Source organism: Acanthochromis polyacanthus, chromosome 2 (genome assembly GCF_021347895.1).
Source record: "Acanthochromis polyacanthus isolate Apoly-LR-REF ecotype Palm Island chromosome 2, KAUST_Apoly_ChrSc, whole genome shotgun sequence".
Lineage (NCBI taxonomy): Eukaryota > Metazoa > Chordata > Actinopteri > Pomacentridae > Acanthochromis > Acanthochromis polyacanthus.
The window spans coordinates 27,826,251-27,839,482 of NC_067114.1; the positions used below are offsets into that span (position 1 = coordinate 27,826,251).

The following is a 13,232-nucleotide window of genomic DNA, read 5'->3' on the forward strand; positions in this document are numbered from 1 at the left end:
CATAAAAGTAGGGTATTTAACTAGAAACATGCAATAGTGATTTCCTCATCTCAAAAAAAATTATTGAATCAAAAGCTAACAACAGTGGAGGGTATGTCACAATAAAAATGTCTCAGTTTGGACAGAACAGCAGCCTTCAGCTGAAATCCAGTACAATTGTGTCCCACCAGTGGCGTGATCATGGATGTGTCCAGGCAGCAGCTGACCTCTGCCTCGTAATTAGCCTTAAGACCAGCTATAAAGATAAACATAGATATTATCATTATCATCAACATATGGTGCATGTGTTTAACCTTTAAGCTATGTAGGGATGCAAATGTAGTCGAAGCTAAGTAGCTAAGCTAATGCTAACACGTTCAGTGTTCAGAATCAAAACATCTCTAAAAATTACCTGTTTTCTCAAACGTAGTCGCCGTTCCCTGTGACAACCATGAAGACAGATAGATAATCACAGAAGAGCTCATCTGAAGAGCAAATGTCCAATAAGGTTCCTGTTTTTGTTTGCCATGTCCTTCCAGGGCTCAGTAGGAAAAAGTCTGAATATATGGAATGAAACTTTGAATAGATGGAATGAAAATCTGAACATTCTATATTCCGACTTTCATTATATATATATCAAGTTTCATTATATATATATCAACTTTCATTATATATATATATCAACTTTCATTATATATATATCAATTTTCATTATATATATATATATCAACTTTCATTATATATATATATCAATTTTCATTATATATATATCAAGTTTCATTATATATATATCGACTTTCATTATATATATATATCAACTTTCATTATATATATATCAAGTTTCATTATATATATATATATATATCAAGTTTCATTATATATATATCAAGTTTCATTATATATATATATCAAGTTTCATTATATATATATCAATTTTCATTATATATATATCAAGTTTCATTATATATATATCGAGTTTCATTATATATATATCAAGTTTCATTATATATATAATTTCCTAAACGGCATGCCATATATATATATATATATATATATATATATAATGAAATCTTTAGAAGCACTGCTATACTTGTTGCTTTATAATCAGACACACTTGAAATATTAACATCAGTGTGACTATAATTCATTAACTACTCAGATGCCTCATAAAATATTCCCAAAGCTAATTCTTGACTGCTATAGCTTTTAAGAAATATTGTCTAATGAATAATGAGGACCAATTTAAATAAACTATTCACAAATATTTGGTTGATTTGCTGGTCCACGGACCACTGGTTTGCCTGCTGTCATTTGTGAATGTTTACTTGTGCCTGTGTAAATTTCAGTGAAATGTTGAATGGTACGCAGTGACCCTGCTAACCTTGCCTACATCAGCTTTCTGGATGATGTTATCCCCTCGGACCGATATGTTCAGCACAGGGCACCGGAGCCTCAGAGTAGGAGGTGATTGCGATGACCTACAAACACTGGAAGCTGTTGCTTGAACACACACACACACACACGTGCTCACACACACAGCAAACACACACACAGAAACATCAGAGTGCTGATTAGCGTCAGTGTTGGAGTAATGAGAACAGAGCGTTGTAAAAATTAATTAAATAAATGCTAATTAGTGACATAGATATACTGTAAACTTACTGCAATGGTTAGGAAGGATTATGCCCTCATATTCCTTCAGAACCCAAAGCAAAAAAAAAAGATGTGATGCTGAGTAGAATTACTTGTGATACACTGTGACCTCATAACTCATCAGCTGCATTAGTATTAGTGAGAAAAGAAACTCATAAGAGCTCCAAATATGGAACGATCAGAGTAATTACTTACAGTTGTTGTGGGAATTATTTGGGGGCACCAGAAACGTACAACCCCCTCATCTCTCCCACTGAGATACTGCTGAGTGACCTGATTTAAGTTTTGGTGTGTAGTGTGGTCACCTCTCTGTCTGCCTGAAGATGATTTGATACCGAAACATCCACAACATTGCGCTTTTGTCTGCTTAATGTGTTTTTGTTCTTGGATTGTTCTTCCACTGCTACACCTTCAATTGACAAATACAGGTCAGGCTCCTGCTCATGGAACACAGAAGCTGTGAAAGGATGTTCAGAGACATTCATTGCTGGATTATTTTTGCACTAACTGACCCAATTATAAGGATCTTGATTTGAATCATCTTGCCATCTAACTACAGCAGCACGACAGTTAGAAATGAGACGACATAGAAAGTGTTGATTTTTCTACATGGCTGAAGCATATAGTTCTGCTGCCAAGGTGTGGGTTTGCTCAATAAAAATCACAGAGACTTTTTTTGCATTTTCTCAAAATAGAAAAAGGATAGAAAGCAAAAAGGAAAGGTGTGGGTGAGAATAGAAGAAAAGAGAGGTAGTGTGTTCCAAGTCAATTTCTCTTTCCTCAGATTGACTTCAAAGCAACACGACTAATCCTCTCACGCTTGCTCGTTAATAATCCGGTTAATAATCCATTTAGCTGCTTTCATGCTGCGCTGTTTGTTGGCATTATGGTGTTGCGGAAAAGTGGAGAGAGAAGTCGTGGTTTTTCCACACAAAGGTTCCTCCAACTTCTCCATCCCTCACTTAATGACACAGACATTCACTTTTAGGGTTCTCTACTCCAGCCAGGCCACTTATCAAGGTCTCACCAACACCTCACAAACACCGAAACGGGTTTCTATAGCATAAAAGATAATGTGCATTGATTTTCATATGGTGTTTTATTACAAGTAGGCAAATGTTGGTTACATTTAGGGTATATCTCCAAGAAATGCATGTAAGTCGATAAACTATTCTCTGAAGTGATGCTTACATTAGTGAAAGTGTCTGAAAAAATGGCTGATATTGTGGAGACAAAAACATTTACAAAGCACAAGTTATATTTATTCCAACAAGTATAAATATGCATCTATACAAATTGTACAGTTAAAAGTGCTGTATATAATGCATAAAAATGTTTTAGAAGGGAGAACTGCATAAAAACATGAAAATTCAAAACAAGAAAAGCATTCAGAGAGTGCAGTACACGGCCAAGGCTGCTCATGCTCAGTCATTGTATCATTTCCGACGGATGATATCTTGAAAAAATTTGTAGCAAAAATCACGGCACTATAGAATGTGGCCAGTTACCGGGCTTTGCAAAAGTTCTGTTACACTTGCAAAATGCAAGCAAAATGAACACAAAGATTTTTTGGAGCAACAGAATAATTTTTTTTTTTCCAAATATTTCAATATATGTGTTAAGGATAATATTAATCAGAAATGTGGCCACCCAAAAGTTTCATCTTATTGCACTAAAAAAATCTTTGTGTTCATTTTCGTGAATGTCTCAACAAGTGTAACAGAACTTTTGCAAAGCCTGGTAATGTAGATGTATGCACAAACACAATGACCTTGCGCTAAGCACAGGTGTGTGTTATGCATATGTGCATTACATATGAATACAGAATCGCATGAGCTAAATATGCAGCTGGAATTGATCCATCCATCCATCATCGATACAACACCTAATCCTCATTAGGGTCGCGGGAATGCTGGAGTCTATCCCAGCTGACTTAGGGCAAAGGTAGGGGACACCCTGGACAGGTCGCCAGTCTGTTGCAGGGCTACATATACAGATGAACAATCACACTCACATTCACACCTACGGACGATTTAGAATAGTCAGTTAACCTCAGCATGTTTTTGGACTGTGGGAGGAAGCCAGAAAGTACCCAGAAAAAACCCACACATGCACAGGGAGAACATGCAAACTCCATGCAGAAAGATCCCGGGCAAGCCGGGACTCGAACCAGGGATTTTCTTGCTGCAAGGCGAAAGCGCTAAACACTGGTCCATTGTGCAGCCCTGGAATTGATGGGAGCCACAATTTAATCTATTTTTTCCATGTATCATTTCGGACAGATAAGTCCCGAAAATTCTGTAGCGGAGGATTTTTAACAAGATCACAATCATGTGATCAGCAGGCTGCCGATGTAGTCTTCACTTGTAGTCATAGTTACAGGGACACCATGCCACTATCTCGCAATGATACAGAAATCTTTAACAAATCTGTGAATCTAGGCTATAAGCCGCATCACTGCCAAAATCTAATCAGTTGGTCCTTGTGACTTTTCTGACCGTCCCTGAATATTTCATCCAAATCAGTTAGTCGGTTTTTGAGTAACGTTGCTAGCAGACAGATAAACAGATAGACCGACGGACAAACAAAAAAAATGTACGCCCATCGTCACATAACTCTGCCACATTCCTTGGTGGAGTAATCATAAAAGCAAAATGCAAAGTGGCTGCTTCTGCCTGCTGTCAGCACCACGGAGGGTTCGGTTTGTTGTTTTGTTTTTATACATTGGTTGGCATCAAGACAGTAATTTTTTTTCCTGATCTTTAAGTGAAAGTGATTGAAGCTTGTGATGTTGCACCGCCACACTTTCATGATTTCAAGAGCTGCATGCTGGACTCTACTTAAGTGAATCTGTGACTAATCAATCTCATGCATGAATCATACATCAATAATAGCGTAATCTTATGTATGATCCAAAATGATGAAAAACACAGAAATGCATGATAAAAAATAGCATATTGTCAGCATTTGCTCCCAAAAATTTAACAAATTGGCTTTCAGGTCAGCTTCTGTCCTAGTAGGAGAAGCCCTGGCTCCTCTGTTATTCATACTTTGAAATCTGCATTTTACAGTCACATTGTGGGAATTCACCTTTTTTTGGGCAAAAAGCAAGTCCCCAAAATGACTTGTTTGAAGGTTGGAGTAACCCTGTGGCATCAGTCAAATGCTTTGACAGACCTTCTCATTCAATGGTTAGTTAATTTTTTTCTATGTTGTAGAGTAATACTGAAGACAGGAAATCTGTGAAAGAATACAAATGGGATTATGTTGCAAACAAAAGTGTTGATCCTTAGTGTTAATCTGCAATGTACAAAATAATATAAATAAATAAAAAGCATTGAATGAGAAGTTGTGTCCAGACTTTTGAATGGTAGTGTATGCAAGCTGTTTATAAAGCAGATGCTGCATCTCTGATTCCGCTACAGTCCATAGAAGTGGCAACACCAAGCATGAGAGTGGTGTTGTTTTTTGTTGTTTTTTTTGCCACAGCCCCACGCTGTACAAGCCCTACAGCTGCAGCCAGTAAGCGCATACATTTGTTTGCATTACATTTTTAGTGTAGCCACAGCGTAGGCAAGCAGCAGGATTGGTTGGAGTAAGTCACTGGGAAATGCATGTACAGTGATGTCCTCTGGTGTGATGGAAGCACAGCTGCATGTGTATGCATGTCTACAAAATGTTTTGATATCTGTCCGGAACATGTTTGTTAGAAACACAGAAGGCTGAGGGGTAGTTGGTGTACTGACTGTAGCATGTCCACACACACATAAACTCTATCTCTTTCTGCTGCATATTTTCTCTCGAGCTCTCTCCCAGTTTCTCTTTCCTTTTCTGTTTTTCGTTCCTTTGCTCTCTCTTTCCATTTATTTTTCCTCACAGATGGAACTAAGCCAGCCTCAAGGTTTTGGACTGGAGTCTGTATTTTCATAGAGTACGCTTTCAACTGCCGTTCCCAGCGAGCCTGAACAAGCGGGTTGCCAGATCCATCATGGTTTTATCTCTCATTATCTGTGAGACTCCCGGCCCCCTCTACTAGCCTTCTGCATCTGCTGGAACAGAGTGTAGATGAGAGATGAAACAATTAGCTCCCATTTTCTGCAATCAGCAGAGAGAAGTTGACAGGAGAACCGGTTAAAGAAAGTGAATACGGAAATAATATTTAACTCCTTCACTCTATTTCTGGTATGTTCTCTTCCAAACGACCAAAAATAAAATGTGTAAAAGCTACACATGGATGGATTATAACTTCTCTGAACTGCTAATTTATTCATCATTCATTTTTCAAGCAAAAATGGGCTAGTTTTACCCTCTCAAAGGATTTGATGGTTTCGTTTATTATATAGTTAATTGAAAATCTTTGAGCTTTGGACTGCTTTTTGAATTTTCATTGGACTTTAGTAGTTGAGCAATTAAATGGTTAATTAAATTGCTCAACTGATTAAACCAGCAGGTAATGCAGCAGTAAAAATACTAGATATTTGTACCCACAACAAAGAAAAGTAATTTATGATTTTAAAGGCCTTTGGAAAACATAACAAAATAATAAGACCTTTTCTCTTTGTGCTCCCTTTTAAAGCTCACTGGCTTTGAAACCTAACAAACTAATCACATGGTTGACATATATTGGATAATCCAGTACAGTTGTAGATATAGTTTGTTAGAATATAGATAGAAACCATCATCTCTTTCAGACTGAGTCTCTGTTTCGCCCAAATCTATCTCATGTCCGAAAAGAGGAAACCTCGAAATCCTTATAGACAGTGTTAAACAGGCTTTTCTTACTGCACACCAAACAATATTCCCACATTTACACATCAACGCTGCTACATAAACAGAAAGAAAATCACTTGACAGAATTGTTTGCAAACATACCTCTTTCAATTCATGTGATAGGTCTGACTAACAAGACTAAATTTTGGACTAAAACACTGACATAAGCTGAATTTGCTTCCGGCTGTTTGTAGCAGTCTTTCCTTTGACTTCATTAAATACCTGCATTAACAGCAGCATGATCTAAATGAGCATCTCCACAGCAATTGTTGCACATATTTGTGTGTTGCACAACAACAGAGACTTCATTAATTACCTAAAAGTGAAGATAACATTGTTGCATTTTCCACCTGTCAGACAGACGAGCTGTCAGTAGAGTTTGGAGAGCTACTTTTGAAATGCTTTGAATGAGTGTACCCGAGCTTTCAAAAGTTTGGGGCCACTTTGAATTTTTTTTATTTTTGAAAGAAAATCTTTTCTTTTTTTCAATGAAGATAACATTAAATTAATCAGAAATCCAGTCCAGACATTCTCTTGTGATAAATGACTTTTCCAGATGGAAACAGCTGGTCCATTGTACAGAGGTCCATTTCCAGCAACCATCACTCCTGTGTTCTAATGCTACATTGTGTTAGCTGATCATGTTGAAAAGCTAACTGATGATGAGAAAACCCTTGTGTAATTATGTTAGCACATGAATGAAAGTGTGACTTTTCATAGAAAACATGAAATTGCCTGGGTGACCCCAAACTTTTGAACGGTAGTTTATGTCTATCTAATCAATCAATAATATTAATACTAATAACAATAATTCGGCTTACTTAAGATGAGTAAACTAATTTTAAATCCTTCGGATTACTGCATGTAAGAAGAGGTTTGCTGGTTGATGTACATGTTATCAAATGTCAGTCTAAACAAAAATTGTTCAGGAATATTGTTTAATCATTCGGCAGGTGCTGCATTAAATTCACATGACCTGTAGTGCATCTGTGAGTGCTGGGCAACTTTATTTATTCTAATTGCACAATTTTCGGTTATCTGTGGTTGATTTCAGTTGCACTGAAGCACTGAATTTTTCTTCACAGCCTCTGTGCATTTATCAGAGACCAACCTGTACTGTATGTCTTCACCATGATGGAGTTGCATTTAATGAAATGGTTGATTTAGTGACAAATTGGAAGCAGGTTTGTGTTGATTGATGGCAAGCAAAGGACATGAGGTCCTCTTAACTGAAGGTGTGCTATAGGGCCTGGCTATATTAAAACCTAGTGTGCTGAAATAACAGGACTTGAGATATAAATTAAGTCGCTTAGGGGCATGAAAACTCATTTTGCTGACTTTATTGTGTGTCTTGAAGGGAAACAATAGATTAGGTTGACAGCGATGGAGATACTCCCATGATTCAGTCACTCAGTAAATGGTCTTATTTGGGAACACGGTGTGCAGTAAATATGGTTAAAAAACATTAAACATAAAACCAAATAGAATGCACCATTTATCAAATAGTGAAATTTCGGGATGCCATTTTTTAATTAAACCACAATGAAAACATGTGATTATCTTAGTGGCAAAGTTAGATAAAAATGGTGCTTGGCCTAGACAATATAGTTGGTGAAAAGGTTTGAATGGTTTATAATTAGTATGAATTTGTTGTTATTCATAGTTTTCAATAAAGAACTGAAAAGTAATGACTCTTTCTAAATCAGCTCTGCTTGCATGAGAAGATAAATGCTTTGCCTTTCTCTGGCATAGCACAAGCTGGAACTGCCTCATGCTGTACATGTATTTTCTGCTCTTCGCAGTTCAGTCACTGTTCACTCATTTGAGATGCAGTGTTTTCTGAGAGAGCAAACTAATAAAGGAAAAGGATCAGGCTTCATGTATACAGAAGCACCTACAACGTACTCAGATTCTAGAAATAGCCAAGTAATAATGTCATTTTTAGTTTGATTTTGTTTTTCAGTTTTCCCAATGCCATTTTCTGCATTCTGCTGTCTAATTCAGTTTCTATTTAAATGAAAAAAAAAAAAAAGTCAACACCAGCTTTGTGTTTCACCAGGCTTTGCTCCAGTGTAATTGTAAAAAAAACAAACAAACAAACAAACAAAAAACTTAGACGCTTGCAAAAATAGCATAACAGCTCGTGCAATCCTGAACATGTGTTTAAATTTAAGCAGTATAAATATATATATATAAGTCTAAGGTTTGGGGTAAGGGAAAATGACTGCTTTGGTTGGAGGCTGGGGTTAGGATTTTCCTCGTCAGATGACATTTTGCTGTCAGCAAAGTGACTGGGATAACATGCGTTGGAGACCAATGGCAACTGCCTTAGCCAGCTTCCCTCCAAGCACTTGGCGCTGTCTGAACAGCTGCTCCTTAAACTTCTGCTGAAAAATGCTTTGACTTTCATGTTAATCTGTGCCATGTTGTGAATGGTCAGGCAAAGGCAAAGTGTGGGAGAGATAGGAGACTGAAGGTTGTAATCCCTGCCGAATCCCAGTGCACCTTAATAGGACTCAGTAAAGCCAAAGATCAGAGAGATTACCTGAGCTGAACTGTAAAGTGAACTTACATAGACACACCGGCACATAAACACACACATATGTTGACCTGAATTAGACCATCCTAGATTAACTAAAGGATTCAGGTATTAGTAGATTGTTAAATAGGGGAACATTATCCTCCTATTGTGCGCTGATTGGATTGTGTCACCTCAAGTTTCAGGACAAATCCCTTCTAACTGGAGCAATGGAGTGTAGGTTGTAAACAGTAGCTGGTTTGCCTGGAAAATCCAGACTGACTTTATTTGTGTATTAATATAAATACAAATAAAGGCAGTCTGGCATTGCGATGATACGAGACGATTTCAAAAAGGAGGGGCTAAGGAATGCAGCTTGAACGAGAAAGAACCAATCAGCGTAACACGGATGTGACGCACAAACAAATCGACCTTGTAGTCCATGTCGTCCAAACAACAATGGCATGCAGAGAAAGCGTCGCGGTGAATGATTACTGCCGTTTTTGTCACAAAAATCTGCAAATACATGGGGTACTCTCAAGTACAACACTTATTTTTGAAAAGGCTACGCAACAAAAGACTCCTTCCGAATGATTAGCGGTGTTAGGAATAACTTTAAATCGGAGCCAAACCAATTCGGTGTGTATGTGTAAAAGTTGCTTAAATTTACTCACACGTTTGGAACGGGATTTTCCTCTGTACAAACAATGGCAAGAAGCCGAATGTTACGAGCCATCCACTGCCTCCTCATCGTCGGAAACGTCAAGTGAAAAGAGGCAACGACTAACGCCATCCAAAACGCCAAGAGACCACAAAAAGATTCGCTTTGGCCCCCCTCCTCTCTCTCTCTCTCTCCTTCTTGTTTTACGGCGGTGGCCCCCCTCCTCCTCCGGCATCATCTTTATGGGTAATCCAGGCGCTGAAGATGACGCAGCATTAACTCCCGCCTCCCGTGCTATGATTGGTCGTACCAAACTGTACCGGGAGGGAAACGCGATTCAATTCGCCCAATGCCAAACTGACTCTCCTGTATCTCCTAACATGGAGATAGGAGATTACATGGAAATTCAGTTTGGATTTTCCAAGCTAGTAGCTGGTATCGCCCAAATGGAAAGTAGAGTAAAGTAGAGTAATCTCAGGAACAGATTGACTAATTATTGGGCTTGTAAGGGCACTGCTAGTTTTGCGGAGTTTATGGAAAATTCATCAGAACAGCTATTTTGAATCTCTGACTTCACCCATAGAACCTTGTTCTGGGTTGAATGACTCTCGAAGTAAGTGTCTTGTTGCACATATTACATGGAACTGCATGACTTTTTCTTTCCAGTCATGTTGGTTGCATGTCTGTTTGACCAATTTTTGGTAAGAAAAAAACATTTTGAATTTACATCAAATGTATTCATATTTTTTTCTACACCCATGAATCTCGTTTAAATTACTTTTAAACTCATCATTGCATAGACGCAGAACATACATCGCAAGAATCAAAGCTTTCTAATGTCAGACATGTACACATACCTTAATCCTTCCGGTGTGACGATAGATAGAATGTCTTTATAGTAATGCATTTCATTTATTTTCACTTTCCTGCTTCTCAGTTAAATAAGTCACAAAGCTCATTTCAGCCACAAGTCAAGATGAGAGTTGCAAAGTCAAGATAGTAAAATCACCCTAAAATAACTTATGGTTCAGAGGGTTAATTGAGTTATGTTGAGTCATGCTAGTGTGTTTGATATGTTCCTTCATACTGACTATCATTTGCCTTCTGATACTGCTGTTTACAAAAATAAAAAAAATAAAAATTAATTAATTAAAAATTCAGATGAAGAGGAGGTGGTACTGAAAAAAATCCCCATCTTTTGTGTGGGTACACAGTAAACGTGCTCCAGAACAGAACAAAGACTAATGTAAGCTCTGTCAGGAATGAGTTGCACGTTTGAAAATGAACACAAGCGTTTTGTTCAATCACCTGAAATGATGCTCTGTCATAAAATATGATGAGTGCCCAGTGAAGGAAACTAACCCAGAGCAGTTACCAAAGCTGCAACTTCTGTCATCTTCTACCTTAAGAAACCCCACACATAATAGTAATATGATAAGCCATAAGGCTGTAAATATGTCTGTATAATCAGTGCATAATATTGTTCATTTTGGAAGAGGTTTGACATAGATTTCACGTCTGCTTTGGTTCTCTATTTTAACAAAGGCTTAAAAGATTGGTGTTTGTTTTCCTTTTTCTTTTTTGTGTTAGAAAATATTGCCCTTTAACTTTCCTTTCAGCTCCATCGCAACACCTAAATGTTTAAATTCGTTCAGTATTTAGCAGCTGTTGTTTCTGTCAGCATTTTGTAGCTCACTACATTTGTCAGAGCTTATTGCAGTAGCTGTCAGCTATGTCTGGAAACATCACTGATTGAAGCAACGAGACAAAAAGTAAACAGTAAAGTTGTTAGTCATATTTGTTTTTTAAAAGGAGCAGAAAACTAAATAGAGCTAAGGGGAACCAGTCAAGCAGTGGTTTCCTGGGAGGTTGCAAATGGTAATCCATCATGTCTGATCTATTGCCAAGACATTAGAGCAGCGAAAATTTCACTGTTTATTTGTAGAGGTAGAAATGTGAAAATCAATTGTGATATTGATTTCAATTGATATTTTCCAGCCTTAGCCGATAGCATCGCATTTTTAAATTAGCTATTGCACTTTCATAAATGTGTCTTGTCTTTAAGTGTCCATGCAAATGTGTGCGTGCATGTGCGTGCATGTGCTTGTGTGTGTGTATATTTCAGCACATTATTGGCAGTCTGAAGATCTTCAATTATGAGTAGTTGTGCTGGAAGATTAAGCAGTGAAACTATTGGCTAACCATTTGTATCATTTGCAATTAGTGTAAGAACTAAAGCATGATTTTCTCTGTATTGCTGTGTCTGTCTCTCTTTCTCATCCCTTGGTTTAATTGGCAACTCTATGTAAAAATATGAAAAAGTCGCTAAGACTGCAACAGCTTTTCCATTCAAACAGATTATGGATGGCACAGTTACCAGTGAGAGCCAAATAGCCCTTTGTAATCCTCATGGAGGACATTTAATTAACTGGCCTTCTATTCTATTTCCTCTTTCTCTGTCTTGCTCTCTTATTCTTTTCCTAATCTGTTTCTTTCTTCCTTATTGCCTCTCCGTCTGCTTCTGCGCCGGCGACAGCTGTGGCCGGAGGCAGCATATTTTCAGGTTGTTCGTCTGTCCCTTTCTCGTGTACACAATGTCTTTGCAATGCCGTGAAGAAGCATCTTCAAAATTGACACAAATTGTTAACTTGGACTCAAGGACGAAGTGTTTAGATTTTGTTGGTCAAAGATCAGTGTGACTTCACAATGCACATATTTGACTAGAACTGAAGAATTATTATGCTCATTGTGAGAAAAGTTCACACGATGTCAATAACAAAAAATTAAAAAAAACAAAACGAAAAAAATAGTAATAATAAAATGGTCAAATGTGAACCTCCCTTTTGTATCAAAATGTTCCAGGAAAAATATGTTTGTCTGTTCCTCAACACCATAACCATCTATTATCCCACAAAAAAAGGCATGAAACCACAAGACAGTAATTATCCTTGCCTGCTATTTGTCTCAACTGCATTTCTCTCTTTTCAAAGATGTTGGTGTGTGTTAAGGAAAAACTGACACATTGACAGTTGCAGGTGTCGTCAGTTGTGCTGAGACTCTTTTCTTCTGAGACTTAATGACTGGAATGGTTAGTTCTGCATGTTAATGCTAAATAAGAGACATGAGAGAGCGAGAGCGGGAGAGGCTGGTGTACTGAAATGAGGAGTTCCACATTATGCCATCAGTCCTGTCAGCATAATGTAGAGCAGGAGGGAGAGAGATACTGACAAAATGAGGTTGCAGACTGAGAAAGGTTCTGATTGGGGTCATTGGAGGAGAGCAGAGGAGTAAGGTGATGCCTGTGTTTGATTTTAGTTGTTAACTGGGTGCTTGGCAATTTGACATCTTCAAGCTCCATCTATTACATAATGAAATCAAATATTAGCATAGAGACAGCACTGACAAACAGATAATCACTTGTATTTATGAGCTAAACTTTTATTTCTCATGCTGACTTCTATTTTTCTACTCTTTGTCATGTTGAGTCATAAACTGTATGCCACTTAATCTACCTGAAAAAGTCCATCTGGCTGCTGCTGTAGCTGCACTTTACTTAAGGAATCAAACACGTCATAACTGCTCTTGTTTTACAGAAATACCGGCAGATGTTGGAAACACATTTTTCAATCTAAACGCTTCCTTGCGTCTGCC

General features: G+C 37.7%; 1 protein-coding gene across 1 annotated transcript in view; it reads left to right on the plus strand.

The window, feature by feature from the left end:
- Positions 1-13,232, plus strand: part of si:ch211-186j3.6 (neural-cadherin) — a 416,158-nt gene that overhangs the window by 90,338 nt on the left and 312,588 nt on the right. The gene's annotated exons all lie outside the window — the stretch shown is intronic.